The 17,900-nt window shown below is 36.2% G+C and overlaps 1 protein-coding gene and 1 long non-coding RNA gene across 2 annotated transcripts in view; one reads left to right on the top strand and one right to left on the bottom strand.

Moving 5' to 3' along the window:
• The window catches only part of CYYR1 (cysteine and tyrosine rich 1), a 108,342-nt gene that overhangs the window by 18,709 nt on the left and 71,733 nt on the right, over positions 1–17,900 (top strand).
• The window catches only part of LOC135276389 (uncharacterized), a 248,628-nt gene that overhangs the window by 229,339 nt on the left and 1,389 nt on the right, over positions 1–17,900 (bottom strand). The gene's annotated exons all lie outside the window — the stretch shown is intronic.

Raw genomic sequence — 17,900 nt, 5'->3', positions numbered from 1 at the left:
AACATCCAGGTTTTAAGCCAGGCATGGAAATGCATGCCTGTCATCCCAGCTACTTGGAAGGTTGAGGTGGAAAGATTGCTTGAGTCCAGGAGTTTGAGTCCAGCCTGAGCAACATAGTGGTCAAAAAGAATCATAATCATAATTTTTAGAATAAATAAAACATGATGGGGAGCAAAATGACTTCTCCAAGGTCATTTGGAAAGTCGGTGACTGAGCTGCAGAGTGTCACTTCTGGTGACAGGGCTCCCTCTCTGACTGTCTGGACTTCATCAACAGGAGAGTGCCACCTGTTTCTCCCCAGGAGCGCACTCTCGGCCTTGAGTGAAATAAATGGCCCTCTTAATCAAATGTGATTGCAGTCTGATAACTACAAAGGCAGTGAATTAAGTACGATGTCCTGCTGCCCAGCGTTTGCTAAAGGCATAAGACAGCCTGAAAAGTCATGTACATTAGATATACAAGTCTGCCATGTTACCCTATGCTGACTTGTGAATTAGAGGAAGAAACCCACTCAGAAACTAGGAAGTCGAATCTAAATAAAAATATATAAGCCTGATTTATAGAAAAACATCACATATATAATATCAAAAATCAGTGGGTAATGATTTGCTTTAAAAAATGATTCATTAAGTAATTCCAATGGTTCATCTCTTTTGATAATATGTCAATATTAATGCACACGATGGTGTTCTAACTGCCAGTTCTTTTGGCAGAGTGATCATAGTGCTGTATAGACTTGAGTGTGCCTTTGTATGTAACCGTTGAGAATTCCCCTGATTAAGCTCTTTTAAAAAACTGTGTTAATCAGCAGTTCTCTCCATTTAAGTCAAGGCTCGTAAGACTTAAAAGAATAAAAAGGGCTACAACTTGCCTCTGATGATATTGTGCACAACCTACATTTGCACCAGTCTCCAGATTGAATGTATTTTCAGTGGAATCAAATAAATGCCAGATGGCACGCCAAATAAAAAGTCATTGATCATAGTGAGGATCAGCTGAGGTCTTTCAATTTTAAAATGAGTTTCTTTTTATTCAGCCTGTCGGCTTTATACCGCCAGCTTAATATACATGTTATATATTTTGCTTAGTGTTTATGGTAAAATAGCTTTTGTCTCATTGTATTTAGTTGGGAGGGTTGATTCCAGTTCTGAATAACTTGGAGAAAGCAAACTCCCTGCTCTGCCTCCTACTGAGCACAACTACGGAGTCTGGACCTAATGCATGAAGCAGCTACTTCAGGACTGTGGGAAGTAAATTGTAGCAGGTGGATTGGGGAACAAGACCAAAATTCGAAATACCAACTAGCCATGAGTTTACCAAATTTTTCCCTCTGTTTACCCGACTCTGGACTAAACACAGTCCAAAACACATAAGTGGGCTTCCCGACATGGACAAACAGAGCTGCAGGAGAAGCCCTCTAGTTCTGGCTAAGTAAGCAAGCATAATGTGGACAGGGCCTGGCATCTATGCCATCAGAGTCCCCGAAGACAGGAGAAAGAGTATGGGGCTCAAAAATCCCAAGGTTGGTGAAAGAAATAATTTACAGATTTAAGAAACTCAGGAAATTCCAAACTGGATAAACCCAATTAAATCCACACCCAGATATATCATAATCAAATTGGTTAAAAGCTAAAGAAAAAAAATTTTGGAAGCAGCCAGAGAAAAATAATACATTACCTGTAGGGGAGCTGTGATTTGAATGACTTCATTTTCTCATCAGAAACCATTGAGATCAGGAAAAAGGCATATTTTTTAAGTGCCAAAGAACAGAATTGTCAACTATATCCAGTAAAAAATATTCTCCAAGAATAGAGATAAAATAAGGACATTCTTAAATTAAGAAAAGTTAAGAAAATATTATTTCAGCAGACCTGATGTACAAGTTTTTCAGAAAAAAAGCAAATGATACCAGAGAAAACTTGGAATATCATAAAGGAAAAAGAAGGGTAAGAAAATCAAAGTCTTGCCCAACTAGCAGTACTAGTTGGTAAATACGGTAGCCTATTTTTCTCCTGCTGAGTTTGTTAAAATGCAACTGACTATTTAATGCAAAAACATATGACGCTGTATGATGGCACATTTAATGGTTTAGATGTAATATTTAACATGACTAGCATAGGAGGGGAAAGGTTAATGGATCTATAAGATGATAAGGTTTCTATATTCCAGCTAAAATGATATAAAATTGATTCTAGGTGATGATGAAAAATTAAGTATATATTCTATAATCCCTAGAGTGTCCACTAAAAACAACAATAAAAAACTACAGAGAAAGAAAGCCAAAATTATAGTAGATAAACTAAAATGGATACTAATAAATATTCTTATAACTGAAAAGAAGGCAGAAAAGGAGAATCAAAGGAATGAAAAACAGAGGGAACAAACAGAAAGCAAATCATAAAATGACAGACCTAAATTCAAACATATCAATAATTACATTAATGGTCTAAACACACCAGTAAAAACAGCAAACGGATTTTGTTTTGAACTGACTCAAATAAATGCTATTCACTTCAACTCTACTGACATAGGTAAGTTAAGTAAAAAGATGGAAAAAGATATGCCATGCAAACATTAACCAAAAGAAAGCAGGAGTGGCTGACAAAGCGCAGTTACACCTTGCAGACATTGTAGGTTCCGTTCTGGACCATCAAAATAAGCCAAATATGGCAACGAGGCAAGTCACATGACTTTTTTGGTTTCTTGGTATTTATAAAAGTTGTTTATACTGTAGTCTATTAAGCACGCAGTAGCATTGTGGCTAAAAAAAACAATGTACACAAGTTGTAATTTTTTGCTGGAAGAGGGTCTTGCTTTGATGCTAATGGCTGCTGACTGATCAAAGTGGTGGTCGCTGAAAATTGGGGTGGCTTTGAAAATTCTTAAAAATAAGACAGCAATGAAGTCGGCTATATCAGTTGACTCCTCCTTTCATGAAAGATTTCTCTACAGCATGCAATGCTCTTTGGTAGCATTTGACCCACCATAGAACTTCTTTCAAAATTGGAATCAATCCTTCTAAACCCTACTGCTGCTTTATCGGCTAAGTTTATGTAATATTCTAAATCCTTTGTTGTCATTCCCACAGTGTTCACAGCATTTTCACCAGGAGTAGATTCCGTCTCACAAAATGACTTTTTTGCTAATCCATAAGAATTAACTCCTGATTTCTTCAAGTTTTATTATAAGACAGCAGCAATTCAGTCACATCTTCAGTCTCCACTGTTAATTCTAGTTCCCTTGATTTATCACTATACCTGGAGTTACTTCCTCTACCAAAGTCTTGAACCCATCAAAGTCCTCCACGAGGGCTGGAATAAATTTCTTTCAAACTTCTATTAATGTTAATAATTTAACCTCCTCCCATGAATTACAATGTTCTTAGTGACATCTAGAATGGTGAATCTTTTCTAGGTTTTCAATTTACTTTGCCCAGATCCATCACAGGAATAACTACGTTTGGCAGTTATAGCCAAACAAAATATAGTTACAAAAATATAGTTCTTAAATACAAAACTTACAAAATAGTTCTTACAAATATAGTTCTTAAATACAAAACTTACAAAATATAGTTCTTAAATACAAAGACTTGAAAGTCAGAATTACTCTGTGATCCATGTAGTGCAGAATGGATTTTGGGTTAGCAGACATGAAAGCAGCATTAATCTCCTTGAACATCTCCATCGGAGCTCTTGGGTGACCAGATCCATTGTCAAAGAGCAGTAATACTTTGAAAAGTATCTTTCTTCCTGAGCAGTAGTTCTCAGTTATAAGCTTCAAATATTCAGTGAACCATACTGTAAACAGACATGCTGCCATATGGGCTTTGTTGAGCACAGGCAGAGTAGATTTAGCACAGTTCTTAAGGATCCTTAAGTTTTCAGAATATTCAATGAGCAGTGGCTTCAACTTGAAGTCAGCAGCTACGTTAGCCTCAGACAAGAGGGTCACCCTGTCCTTTGAAGCTTTGAAGCCAGACATTGACTTTTACACTGTAGCTAGGAAAGTCCTAGATGGTATCTTCTTCCAACAGAAGTCTGTTTCATCTACACTGAAAATATATTGTTTAATGTAGCCGCGTTTATCAATGATCTGAGTTAGATCTTCTGGAAAACTTGACACAGTTTCTACATCAGCATTTGCTGTTTCGCGTTGCATGTTTCTTTATGGAGGTGGCTTCTATCCTTAAACCTCATGAACCAACTCTTGTAGCATTTAACTTTCCTTCTGCAGTTTCCTTACCTCTGTCAACCTTCACAAAACTGCAGAGAGTTAAGGCCTTGCTCCGGATTAGACTTTTACTTAAGGGAATGTTGTGGCTCCTTTGATCTTCTATCCAGATCACTTTTGCTTTCTTATCATTCGTGTGTTCACCGGAGTAGCACTTTTAATTTCCTTCAAGAACTTTTCCTTTGCTTGCACAACTTGGCTCTCTGATGCAGGAGTCAGCTTTTGACTTGTCTCAGCTTTCAACTTGCCTTCCTCACTAAGCTTAATCATTTCTAGCTTTTGATTTAAAGTGAGAAACATTTTACACTTCCTTTTATTTTAACACTTAGAGGCCATTGTATAGTTATTAACTGGCCTAATTTCAATATTGTTGTGTTTCCGGGAATAGGGAAGCTTGAGGGGAGAGAGAAAGATTGGGAACGGCTGGCCAGTGGAGCAGTCAGAACACACACAGTATTTATCAATTAAGTTCACCGTCTTATAGAGGTGCAGTTTGTGGTGCCCCAAAATAATTACAATAGTAACATCATCAAAGATCACTGATCACAATCACAACAGATAGCATGAAAAAGAGATATAATTTAAAAGTTTGAAATATTATGAAAATTACCGAAATGTAACACAGAAACACAAAGTGAGCATATGCTGTTGGAAAAACTGCCAGTAGACCTGCTCAATGAAGGGTTGCCACAGATCTCTATTCATAAATAATCTAATATCTTTGAAAGTCAATAAAGTGAAGCACCATAAAATGAGGTATGCCTGTAATTTTTTAAAAGTCACCTGAGAAGGGAAAAAGAACCATCTGTTTATATTGACTTACATACAGGGTAAAAGGAAGCTATTTGTGTTTTTTTCTTATTCTTCTTAAATTTTATTTATGAGTTGTGTCAGTGGATTACAAATAATACCATAGAAGCTTAGCTTTACTCTACTGTAATTCTAAACCATTTAGAAACTTGACAGTCCCTGTACGTGTATAAACACCTCAATTAGAATTTGAGATCTTTGAGGATCTGGCCCACACTCTACTTTCCTGTAGTGTATCAAATACCCATTGCAACCACGGTAGAAATATAAATTTAATATACAGCATATAGAGTGTCCCCTGTAGGTGACATGATGTGAAAACAAAGACACAGAAATAGAAAATTAAGAATGTTGAAAATTAAATTTTGTGATAAAAATGACTGAAATAATTCATTTAAATTAGGTTTATCAAGAGAAATATACAGTCCTGTGAGGAGTGGGAAAGAATTTGGGAAGGGAAAGGAATGTAATATTAAAATGAACACTCTTTAATCGCTGGCAGGCTTCCCAGTTATGTTCATACATTTTAAAAAATTCATTAAACTTTTTAAAAGAATGATCCTGGCTCTTTTCTTCTAGTCTAAATATTTATGAGAAGGGAGTACTCACATCGAACTGCAGAACCCCAAAATTTATTTTTTTCTGGGTACAGGAAGAAAGTAGTACATGAAGGAAAAGTGTTTATCCTGGAGCGATTTATCCTAAGCCAGTAAAACCTGCTCTGTTTTTCAGATTATTCCTCTAGGAAGACTAACCCCTATGTGTTTCAATTAGTCAATGGTCTGATTTAAAGATCTGCAAAACTTATAGTTTCTTTTTCTTTTTTCCTTTACTGCATCATTTGTTTCAAACAACACTTTTAAGCCTATATTTGCATACAAGGAACAAAAACATATTTATCATACGTATTCCTTCCTTACATCGCATTCAAGCTTTTAAATGTCTTGCCGTTGTAAACACTAGACCTTAATTATGTCTATTCAGTGAAAAGTAGAGATTTCACAGAATTTAAATTAGTTTAAATTAGAGATTCTCAAACTTTAGTACGCACTAAAATCACCTAGAAGTGCTTTCTAAAAATAATACTTTCCCAGAATCTAATCTAGAAATTCAGATTCAACGGGTGCAAAATGGGGGTAGAAAATCTATGTTATTATTAATTATCCCTCACTAGGAGATTCTGGAACAAATAGCCGTTGGATCACATAAACCACACCGGCTGGGCTTGGTGGCTTACGCCTGTAATCCCAGCATTTTGGGATGTTGATGTGGGAGGTTAGCTTGAGGCTAGAAGTTTTTAAGACCAACCCGGACAACACAGCAAGACTTCAACTCTATAAAAAGTGAAAAAATTAGCCAGATGTGATGACACATGCCTGTGATCTCAGCTACTCAGGAGGCTGAGGCAGGAGAATTGGTTGAACCCAGGAGTTCGAGGCTGCAATAAGCCATGCTCATGCCACTGCACTCTATCCTGGGCACAGAGCAAGACCCTTTCTCTTAAAAAAAAATAATAATTAGACAAATAAATAAACCTTACCAAAAAAACATTTTACTGTGTATTCCTATTATCTTATTTATCAATTAAGAGATATAATCAAACCATCATTTCATAAACTGTAACTTCTTTGCACTTATATAGACCTAAGTAAAGGGTTATTTTAAATTACCATGGTAAATATATTCAGAAATATTGAAAACAATACGCTATAAAATTCATTTTTGTTTGATCAAAGTGATTGAATAGATAAGGGAAACCCATGGGTTCTCAGTAAGACCGAAAACAAATTTACAAAGCTTTGCCTCTGCCAAAAATAAGTGATAAAAGAGTGTGATATAATAGATGTAAAATAGTGTTAACAGTAGAATCTGCCCCATACGTTGCTACGAGGTTTAAGTGAGTTAATACTTATGAACCACTTAGAACAGCAGCTGGCAGTCAGTAATTTTTAGCTACCTTCTATTCTTCTCTAATGTATGTTTTCATTACTCATACATGATGGGTAAACCAGGGAATGCTATTAGTATAACAGGGAAGTTGTATTGGTTGAAAACAAGTTTTCCTTGGGAATGGGAGCCAAAAAAAGAAGGAAAAAAAAGTGGAAATAGAATTACAGCTTTCAGCCGAAAGGGACAAAACCCTTAGCCTGAATGCTGCTCTAAGGGACCAGGATAAGCTTTTCCTTTGCCCTCTGAAGATTCGTTGAAAATCTTCTGACAAAAGTCACATTAATAGGAGAAATGGCATACAAAATTATTAATGCAAATCGAAGAGAATCATAGAATGATTGCACTACCACACATTGTGGTACAGATGGTTATATACTCTTCTTTTCAGGAGTAAGGGAGATGGGGAAGTATAGATCGTTTTAGGGGAATAGTAAATGGTTTTTAGGCAAATTAAATGGGCTTGAAGAACACACAATGGCCTGGGACAAAGTATCTGGGGTCCACAGAACAGACAATGGGTTCGTGACAAAAGTCTGTCCAGGTGTGTTGACAGACTTCAGTCTTTGTTCTTCCCATATGACTTCAGTTAATGAAACATCAGGGAGGGGACCATAGGTAATTGTTTTTGTTCTTTGGTGAGTCTGGACTTTAGCCAGGTTAGGGAACTTCAGGGACCAACTTCATCCTGTGCTTGGGGAGAGACAGGAGATTGAGAGACAAGAGTGGGGAAAAGGTCAAAGCGTCCTTGAGGCTTCTTCAGTTCAGTATGTCAAAACACCATGTTTCAGGGGATCCCTTTCTGAGCCTGAAACATTGCACAACCGGGACCCCTCTGTGTTTGATTTTAAGAAAAATAAAAATGAGTCCTTGCACCCTGGCTCCCTAGCCAGAAAAATGAACCTTCAACCTTGCTCAGCTCTTGACTTCCGGCAAGTCACACTTCCTCCTGTGCTCAGGGCCCACTTCCACCTTCATTGTCTAGATGCTGGGAAGCTGGCATTTCCACTGAGTTGTTTTTGTGCCTTTTAAATGTCCTCTGAAGCAGCATTGAGCCACAATGAACTTCCTCCCTGAGCTGGGCAGGTTATTTCCTGACATAGCCATCATTGTTGCTGTGGTGCTGTAAGCAGAGTAGAATCTATTGAGACGTTAATAAAGCTTTTTCTCTTGGGTTCCTGTCTTGTGTGGGCTTCTTCCTTACACCTAAGAGGGTGCATTCCCTCTTAGGTCATGCATTATGAAGGACTTGCAAAAGTAAGATACTTAAATTATCTCTTTCAAGACTGGGGTCTCTTTCTACTTCAATTTTCTCTCCCTAGAGGCTTTAAAATGACTGCAACATTTGGAGATTCCAGTTGGGGGAAGTGGAATTGTGAGTAAATTCAGTCTGCGTTTAGTACATAGGTAGGTCATAATCACTCCCATATATATTTAAATTATTGCTGGCAATTCAAATATAGGAATAGCTGCCAAGTATGATCAACAGCCCACTGCACCAACTCATTCGGTATTCCGATGCCTAGAGGCAAAGCAAGGTCAGATGGCAACATGACTGTGTGAGCAAAGTGACTCCTATAGCTAAGCAGAATGGAAGTGTATAGGTGGTGATGAAGAAACAAAGTTTCAGAATAGGAGCCAGAAGAGAATCTGTGGCCCAGTTCTTCCAAATACAATATTACTGCTTGTATTTGAAAGAAATCTAATAGAAGTTTTCTCAAATTTGCTAACAATTCTTTATATTTACACATCACCACTAACATGCTGTGAGGCTAACAGAATTTTTTAAACCAAGAGTACCCAAAAGCCAACTACAATCCATCATGTTAGAGGAAACACTATGTTATCTTTCTCTTCTCTGTTTGGAAAAAGATACTACAAAGTTGTAGTCACATGAAAAGGAGCTCAAAAAATTTGCAACCAAGAAAATATTGCAATGCATGTAAGAATGTACCCTGCTGAGTTATGGCAGGCAGTTAATCTCTTTTCTTAAAGAGGGTCCCCACAATTTTACAGGCTTCAGACTTGAGGAAATACAAACCTGCCACTGACTCTGGAAATACAAATCCACAACTAACAAGTTGCATGGATTTTAACTGGTCTGCCTCAAATATGTCTTTCCTATAACTCCTATTATTTTTAATTTATTATATTATAGAACTTTTGTTTTTGTTTTGTCATTTTCAGGAGTTCATACATCATGTTATAGCAGAATCATTTGTTATTGTTATTATTATAATTATTGGCTCTCACCATGAAGAGAAAGGGATATATGTAACCAAACTGGCTCAATAATAGAAAGATCTCTTTAAAATATAATTACATGTTCTATTTTGTTTTTTTAAACTGCATTTTGAGAAAATCTTAAGAGAATTAAAGATCACAGAAATATTACCATAACTTTTTCCTCAAGATTTACAACTAAACAGATCATAGTTCTCCTGTTACATTTACTGAACTTGAATTTTGTTTTGAAAGTTACAAACAATTTCTTCATTTATTTTGCTTCAGAAATCTCTGATATCCAACCTGGACAGCAAGATCCATGTCTCACCTAAGAAAACACCGTATTTATGTGCTTATTTAAATTAGTATAAATTATCTGTTTAATCTCTCAATTATTGAGAAGTGGATAGTGTAAACTATCTTATTTAATTAAGAATAAGCATCTTACTAACTGGAAGGTAGAAACCTTACACAGTGCAACTGTTTGCCTGTGCTGGCACTCATTAACTTTGCCACCTTGGAATTCAACATTCGCGTTGCTTATTATTATCTTTCTGTGAGAAAAGAAAATGAAGAAGCCTGAAGGATAGAGTGAAGGGGATGCTACTTTCCACTGGGTGGTCAGGGATGAACACAGAAGAAGCCCCAAAGAGGTGACATCTGAGTAGAGAACAGAACAAAATGACTAAGTCAGCCACCTGAATATGTACAACAATTTCATTCTACCAAGTGGGAGGCAAATCCAGAGACTCTAAACAGGCAATGATAAATGAGAAAACTGAACTTAAAAAATAAAATAGTTCAAAGTAACACAAATATTTTGCATTTGTAATAAAATACATTATATAATTTTAATAAAAATTTAATATATTTATCAAATTAGGAATTTTAAAGGGACTGGTATACCTAGTAGAAAAATTTTGTCATTTAATGTGTTCTGAAACATTTAACCTACTCTGAAATTATTTGGGTGTTTAGGTAAATTATCCTTTACATGTCATTTTATACTCAAATGATAATTTATCTTACTCTTTTGTTGTTGTTGTTGTTGTTAAGACAGGGTCTCACTCTGTTGCCCAGGCTGGAGTGCAGTGGTGAAATCACAGTTTCTTTGTCTAGGCTGGTCCAGAACTCCTAGGCTCCACCTCAACATCCCAAAGTGCTGGGATTACAAGCGTGAGCCACCGCTCTCAACCTATCTTATTATTTAAATATTTAAACCCATATATCCACAATACATAAATATAGAAATAAATGTTATTTTTTCTAAGATCATCCTTTAAAATTTATTTAAATAATGTTTAAGAATTTTAATATAATTATCTTTCCTCTGATGTTATCAGAGGAAAGATAATTGTATTAGTCAATATCTCTTCAGTGTCACCAGAATGCATCAGTGTATACCCTTCAAAAGTATCATTAGAGATGAATTCTGACTGCAGAGTTTATGAAATTTAGTTTTGTAAGTCAAAGGAGATTTATAAACTGGCATTCTTAATGTAGACATTTAGCTAATAAATCCTAAATAAGTTTTGATTTATAAATCCTTTTACTGCCCTTGGGATTCAGGTGAGTGATTTATGAGTCAGTATGCTTAAAATCTATAATTTGATCAGGCATAAATCTTTATTCTACAATTTCGGTTTTAACATGTGATTCATAAATCCTGGTCAGTGTTGGTGTTTTGTTTTCTAAGTGCTCTGCATTTAACAGCAAGTCTCATACATTCATGTTTTAGGGTTTTGATGACCAAAAGTGATTATTTGTACAGAATTCAAGTAAATAAAAACAGCAGCTGAACAGTTTTCCTGTGTCCTGGTGGGTAGATTAGTAGAAGTGAGCTTTAAATTCATTAATGATCTCAAAGTGTTTTAGCCTTAAGAATCATAAAAAATTCCTCTTGATTGTATCTGTCAGACAGAAATGGTGTGTTAGTGACAAGTTGTCTTCTAATATTTAATCTCCCTTATCTAACATGAATAGAAATTTAATAGAGCACAATGGCTTTCCAGGGTAAGCACTACAATCCTAGCCCTCCTTACAGTTGTGTGTGACCATTTTATTTTTTATTTTTATTTTTATTTTTTGAGATGGAGTCTCACTCTGTCGCCCAGGCTGGAGTGCAGTGGTGTGCTCTTGGCTCACTGCAACCTCTACCTCCCAGGCTCACGGGATTCTCCTGCCTCAGCCTCCTGAGTCGCTGGGATTACAGAAGTTGCCACCACGCCCTAATTTTGTATTTTTTAGTAGAGACAGGGTTTCACTTTGTTGGTGAGGCTGTTCTAGAACTCTGGACCTCACGTGATCCACCTGCCTCGGCCTCCAAAGTGCTGGGATTACAGACTTGAGCCTCCGCACCCGGCTATATGTGACCATTTAACTAACTTCAGCCAATGGTGTGTGAGCAGAGGTGATTTTGTGCAACATCAGTACTTGCTTTGACTGGAGTGCCAGAGCAGGACAGGTCCCAGTGCAGAAGGAAAGGAACCCAGGCCCCTGACATGTGGGTGCTATTGTTTGAGCCCTGCTGCACTTAAACCTGGACAGATAGATGAAGGAAAAAACAACTTACAATTTTTTTCTTGAAAAAGATTATTTTACCGTCTCTTTCTCCACTGAATTGAATATCATAAGTTTTTTTTAATTTTTATTTTTATTTTAAGTTCTGGGGTATGTGTGCAGGTTTGTTACATAGGTAAACATGTGCCATGGTGGTTTGCTGCACCTGTCAACCCATCACTTAGGTATTAAGTCCAGCATACATTAGCTATTTTTCCTATTGCTAATAGGAAAAATATTAGCAATTTTTTGCTAATACTTTAATTAGCCAATAATAAATGACACCACCAATCCCCCAATAAGCCCTAGGGTGTGCTGTCCCCCTCCCTGTGTCCCTGTGTTCTCGTTCAGCTCCAACTTATAAGTGAGAACATTCAGCGTTTGGTTTTCTGTTCCCGTGTTAGTTTGCTGAGGAATTTTAAAGACTTTAACTTGAATCTTTTTATAGCAGACAAACATTCTTTAGCTTTTCAAAAAATTATGTTGAATATATCATTTTTTAGGCATTGTGCTAAACATTGTGAAAATGAAGGTACATGTGATTCAGTCCTTACCTTTGTTAAATGTATTCCTAAATAGGAATTTGTTTCTTAACACTCTAATACATGGAATTGTTATTAATTTTGTTTACTAGTTGTTTGCTGCTATAGAGTATGAAAATACAATTGGTGTTAGTGTATTGATAGCATATATAACAACGTTACTAAATTCACTTTGTACTTCAAGTAATTATTTTATACATTGATTAGGATTTTCTATGTAAAAAATGTTATCTGCAAATAGAGAGTTTTACTTCTTTCTGCTCTGTATACCTTTTGGTTTTTACTTTATTTCCCTAGAAATATTGAATAGAACTTGTTGGAGTAGATATCTTTGCCTTGTTCTGGAACATAGGAAAAAAACAATTAAGTATGACAACAATTATAATGTTTTTCATTGATTCTCTTTATCGGATTGAGGAAATTTCTTTTGTTCCTCATTTGCTGAGAGTTCTATAATGAATGGAAGTTGAATTTAATCAAACACTTTTTGCATCTGTTGAAATGATTGCATGTTTAGCTCTCTTGTAAGGTTAAATATATTGATTAATTTTCAAATTTTAAATTCTTTTCTCTCTCTCTGTCTCCCACCCCCACCCATCCCCCCACCCGCCTTCTTATTTCTTATGCTGCTTGTATGTTGCATGGTATAATAATATATCTTCCCTGCCTTTAAGGGAGTCTCTGTATTTGGAGGGCATCTGCTTGAATCTTTGTATTCAAAGTATCTTTCATGTAGACAACAAATAGTTCATGCTTTTTAAGTAATTCTGACAATCTCTGCCTTCGTTTCCTATTGATGTGGAGGGATTTAGGGCTTTCAGTTTACTCTCATCTTTTCTGTTTGTCCCACTTGTTTTGTGTTTCCTTCATGCTCCTCTCCTGCTACTTTTGAGTTAATTGAAACTCCTTTTAGAATTCCGTTTTAATGTTTGTCTTGGCTTTTTAGCTTACCTCTTTGTTTTATTATTTCAGTGGTGCCCTAAAGATTGCAATATGCACCCTTAATTTTTCTACCCCTTCTCATAAAATGTAATAACTGCAATCCTATAGATCTTTTACCTCCTGTAATTTATTAGGTATTTTCATGTTTATTGCATAATACACTATGCATACTATTATTTTCATTTTAAACAATCATAACTACTTTAAGGAAATTTAAATCTGAATTTTTATCTGATCTCATTCCCCTTTTGCATGAAGAACTTCTGTTAGCTTTTCTCGTAGGGCAAGTCTACTTGAGAAGAGTTACCAAGGTTTTTGTTCATCTGAAATGCCTTTATGTCATCTTTATTTCTGAAAGCTATTTTTGCTTCACATAGAATTTTAGGTTTACAGTGTGTTGCTTTCATGTGGCCCTTTTAAAGATGTCATTACACTGTTTTCCGGCCACATTGTTTCTGCTGCGATGTCAGTGGTGATTTGTATTTTTGTTCTTATATATGTAATCTGTCTTTTTTCTCTGGATGCTTTCAAGATTCTCTTTATTTTTTGTATTTATCAATTGAATTGCGATATTTTCAAGGTGTCTTTTCTCTCTTTATACTACATAGGATACCTGAGGTTTTTGAGTCTGTCAAATGGGGTAATTTTTATACATTCTTTCTTCAGATGTTGGGTTTTACCTGTTCCTGCCTCTCATCTCCTTCTAAAACTCCACATGCATTAGATTTTGATATATCCCCACAATCACTGAGATTCTAGTTTTTAAAATATTTTTTCTCTGTTCTCTAGATTGTATAGCTTTGATTATCTTCCAAGTCACTGACTCTTCTTTCACCCTAACATCTTATTAAGCCCATACAAATGAATTTTATTTTGTTTCAGATATTTTATTCCTCATTTCTAGAATTTCCATTTGGTTCTTTTTCATAGTTGCAATCTCTCTGCTGAGATTTTCTGTATATCCATTCATCACAAAAATATTTTAGTTTATACCCTTGAGCATAGTTTTATAGTAGCTACATTAAAATCCATGCTAGCCAATTCTAACATCTGGTTCATTTCAGGATCGGTTTCTTTAACTGCCTTTCCTCTTGATTATGTATGGAGTAATTTGGGATTACACCCTGGACATTTTTTTAAAAATACACTGCAGAGACTGGATTCTGTTATTTCTCTGAGTGTTGATTTTATTTGTCTGTTTTATTTGTAGTTAATTTAGATGGACCCAAATCCACTTTGTGTCACTCCTGCAGTGGGTAACTTCTAAAATCTTTGTTCAGTTCTTTTTAGCCTTAGATGGGCTGCTGGGAGTATGCCCCAGGCACGCATAGTGCAGAGGTCATCCTAAGATTTTCTGCAGAGTTTATGTGCAAAATATGATGCTCTGCTCTGCATAGTTTCTCCTTTCCCTGATTTCCCCTCTCACTTTCCATCAGCTATCGTAGTTCCAAACTCTTTCCTCTGGTTCTTAAAACCAGTACGCTGCAAGAGTTTCTGTTCAGGATTTAGCTAACTTGCTTTTTCTGATTGGGGCATGCCTTTAGCCAAAAAGCTGTATCAATGGAACACTCACTCAGCTCCATTTCCTTCTTCCCGGTTTTGATTCACTTCCAATTTATGCTGGCTTTGGGTTTCTTTCCAGGGATTTCAGGGAGTTTTTATATTTTCTTAAGAGCTTGCAGTTGTGATCTGTGGTAGGGTTATACTAATAAAAGCTATTACACTTCTACCATTCTACCAAAATAGAAGCTATGTACATCCTTTTGAAGAATTCATAGTCTAATATCTTAAACAGAAAGGCTAAAATCATCTAGAGAGAGTCTGAGAAAAGTTATTTTAAGAAATGATTTCCTTAAAACACAAAAAAGATGCTTCCTGAACGTGACATTGCACATCAACCTTGTATTTCCTCTTACTTTTATATTAAATCAGAGAAAAGGAGATATGCTATTATGAGAGGGAAAAAATATGAACCCAAACATATTTAAATGCTGCTTATGAATACATTAAAGCTTCTGGTTAAATAACATAGGTTGAATGCAAATGTCTATCTGTACTTCCTCCTGAGTCTTTACAAAGCAATGACAGAAAAGGAACTTAGGGGAAAAAAAACCTCACAAGGACAAAAAGAAGATACCAGACAAAAGAAGCAACATTTTGAAATCTGGGAAATAATTTAACCACTGGGAACTGTTTTAAACAAGAGAACATAGAGATCTAAGTATGTTGAGGCAGAATGCCAAAAAGCTAATCATTTCGACACAAAGCTACAGAAATCCTCAGGGATTGGAGACAACTGCTGCTTTAAAGGCAGGTGTGCAAAAATGGGAATGAAAACGGGAGTATGGATTAAAGATATTTCAAATAGGAGTTAGATTTCTCATATTCTCTCTCCCTAATGCATCAAGAGGAAACCTAGGGTCTATTTTTGGAGAGGTTTTATCAGAAAGTCTTTGAATTTGGAAGACAGCAAATAAATATATTTGAGGTCAGAGTGTGAGTTACTGTGCTGAAATCAGAGGGATTATGGGAAAATCTTCCCACTAAAGAGAGATGTGTCCCCTACTTGGCTCATGAAAGGCTCACAGCCAGTTACATACTTAAGGTTGGTGATGGGTGAACTGCTTTCTAGAGAAATCCATTCACCCAGAGGTAAATCCTTACAGCAGGAATTTTTAACCAGTGGATCTGTGAACTTTAATGAGGACAATAATTTATTTTTATTTTAAACTAACCTCTGAAAGTTAGCATTTCTGTCATCTCTGAATATAGGCAACAAACCATCGTAGTGTAATCAGTACCTGTGACTTCGTGACCAATAAAAATCACAATTGTTTTCTTAACACATTCTCCAAATTGCATTTTCACTCATCATTGTTTCAAAATTACCGTAGTTATTAGATACAACTTTAAAGTGTATTAGATGGTGCATTAATAAAAAGCACATATCACTATATCACAAATTTAATGGTTTACTAGTTTGATAACCAGACTGTCATCTAATTGGTTTCATGCATTTAAGGACATAATTCTAAAACAGAATTCTAGACGTTATCAGGCTGCCATGACACCAAAAAGTTTAAGAACTTCTGAACTAGAGACACAGGTATTTGGATATTTCCCCGACTAAAAATATGATACCACACTAGCAAACATGCAGTGAAATTCACAAATTAATAAGTCACACTCATGCTTCCAAATGGGGTTTTTTTGAGCCTCACTTTTAAATATATATGACAGCTAAAGAAGGCCTGATATTTGATGAAAGTCTCTGGTATGGAAGATAGAGACAGAGCAAAACAAAATAGAATCAAATAAAGAAAAAAAGAGTGGTTAAAAACAAAGTGGTGGAAAAATAAGCACATGAAAGAAACACTGTAATTAACATATTGAGAGAAATAAAAGACTATATTGTATTCATAAAATAAGACCAGTACACTAAAGAATCAGGAGCTCTTGAAAATTAAATAAAGATAGATTCAATTAAAAATTCAACAGACAATTAGAAAATAATATTAAGGACCTATTACCCTTTTCCTTCTTCCAGAAAGTAGATGAAAAACTCAAAGACTGGAAGCAGAATTTTATCCACTATACCACCTCTTAGTAAACACCTTCCAACTTCCTCTCTGCACGCTATGACCCCACTACAGTGTCGCCATCCACACACACTCACCTGTGCAATGACAAATTGTTGGAATTAAGGGAAGGTTAGAAACAAGCTAGTTGCAGTGAGAGCACCAGTAATGTGCTCTTTCCATAGACTGACAGAGCTGATAAAGGTTCATCTCTGTGGTGATCACTACTGTTGCTCCATTCAGGCTGCTATAATAAAGCAACATAGACTGGTTGCTTATAAATAATAGAAATTTACTTCTTGCAGTTCCCTAAACTGGGAAGTCCAAGATCAAGACATGGGCAGATTTGCTATCTGGGGAGGTTCCTCTTTCTTATAGATAGTGGCATCTCCTCACATGGTGGAACAGGGATAAGGCAGTTTTGTTAGGCCTATTTTATAGGGGTGCTAATCCCATTCTAATCATCAAACAGACCCCACTTCCTGATACCATCAGATGGGTGACTCGGGGTCAACATATGAATTTTAGGGGAACCTGAATATTCAGACTATAGCACTCACCAAATATTTCTAGCTTTCTACTTACCAGGCTCATGTTAGGCTTGCTCCACCCTGCTGTAGTTTGAGGTTAAGCATTGCCCTTGACTTGCTTTGACCAGTGAAAGGTGCAGCACTTCTAGAGAGAAGTTCTCAGAGCTGGTTAATTACTTGGCATGTGCTCTTTTCCGTAACAGTAAAGCCTCTGCCAGCCAGAATCACTGAGTACCAATAAAGAATGAAAGCTCCCTTTCTGCCTACCCAAGGTGGACATAAAACTTGAGCAATAGATAAACCTTGATTGACCCAAGCACTGAGAGCTTGAGGTTGTTAGTATTGCAATAAAAGCCAGAATCTCTACCGTGTACCTCCCTTCATCTGCTCTTTATGTGTTCCGAGTTGTGAACCAAAAGAGGATTGCTACACGAAAGAACAGGACAGGTAAAGCAGACTTGGATCCCTTCATGTCTGAGCTTTCACCTTATGCATGAGTTCATTGGAGTACAGTTGGTTTAAGCTGAATCCATACC

This window comes from Aotus nancymaae, unplaced genomic scaffold, assembly GCF_030222135.1.
Source record: "Aotus nancymaae isolate 86718 unplaced genomic scaffold, 86718_ANA_hifiasm-v0.15.2.pri h1tg000022l_1, whole genome shotgun sequence".
NCBI lineage: Eukaryota > Metazoa > Chordata > Mammalia > Primates > Aotidae > Aotus > Aotus nancymaae.
The sequence above is the reverse complement of the archived record's forward strand: the minus strand, read 5'-3'. Positions and strand labels throughout refer to the sequence as shown.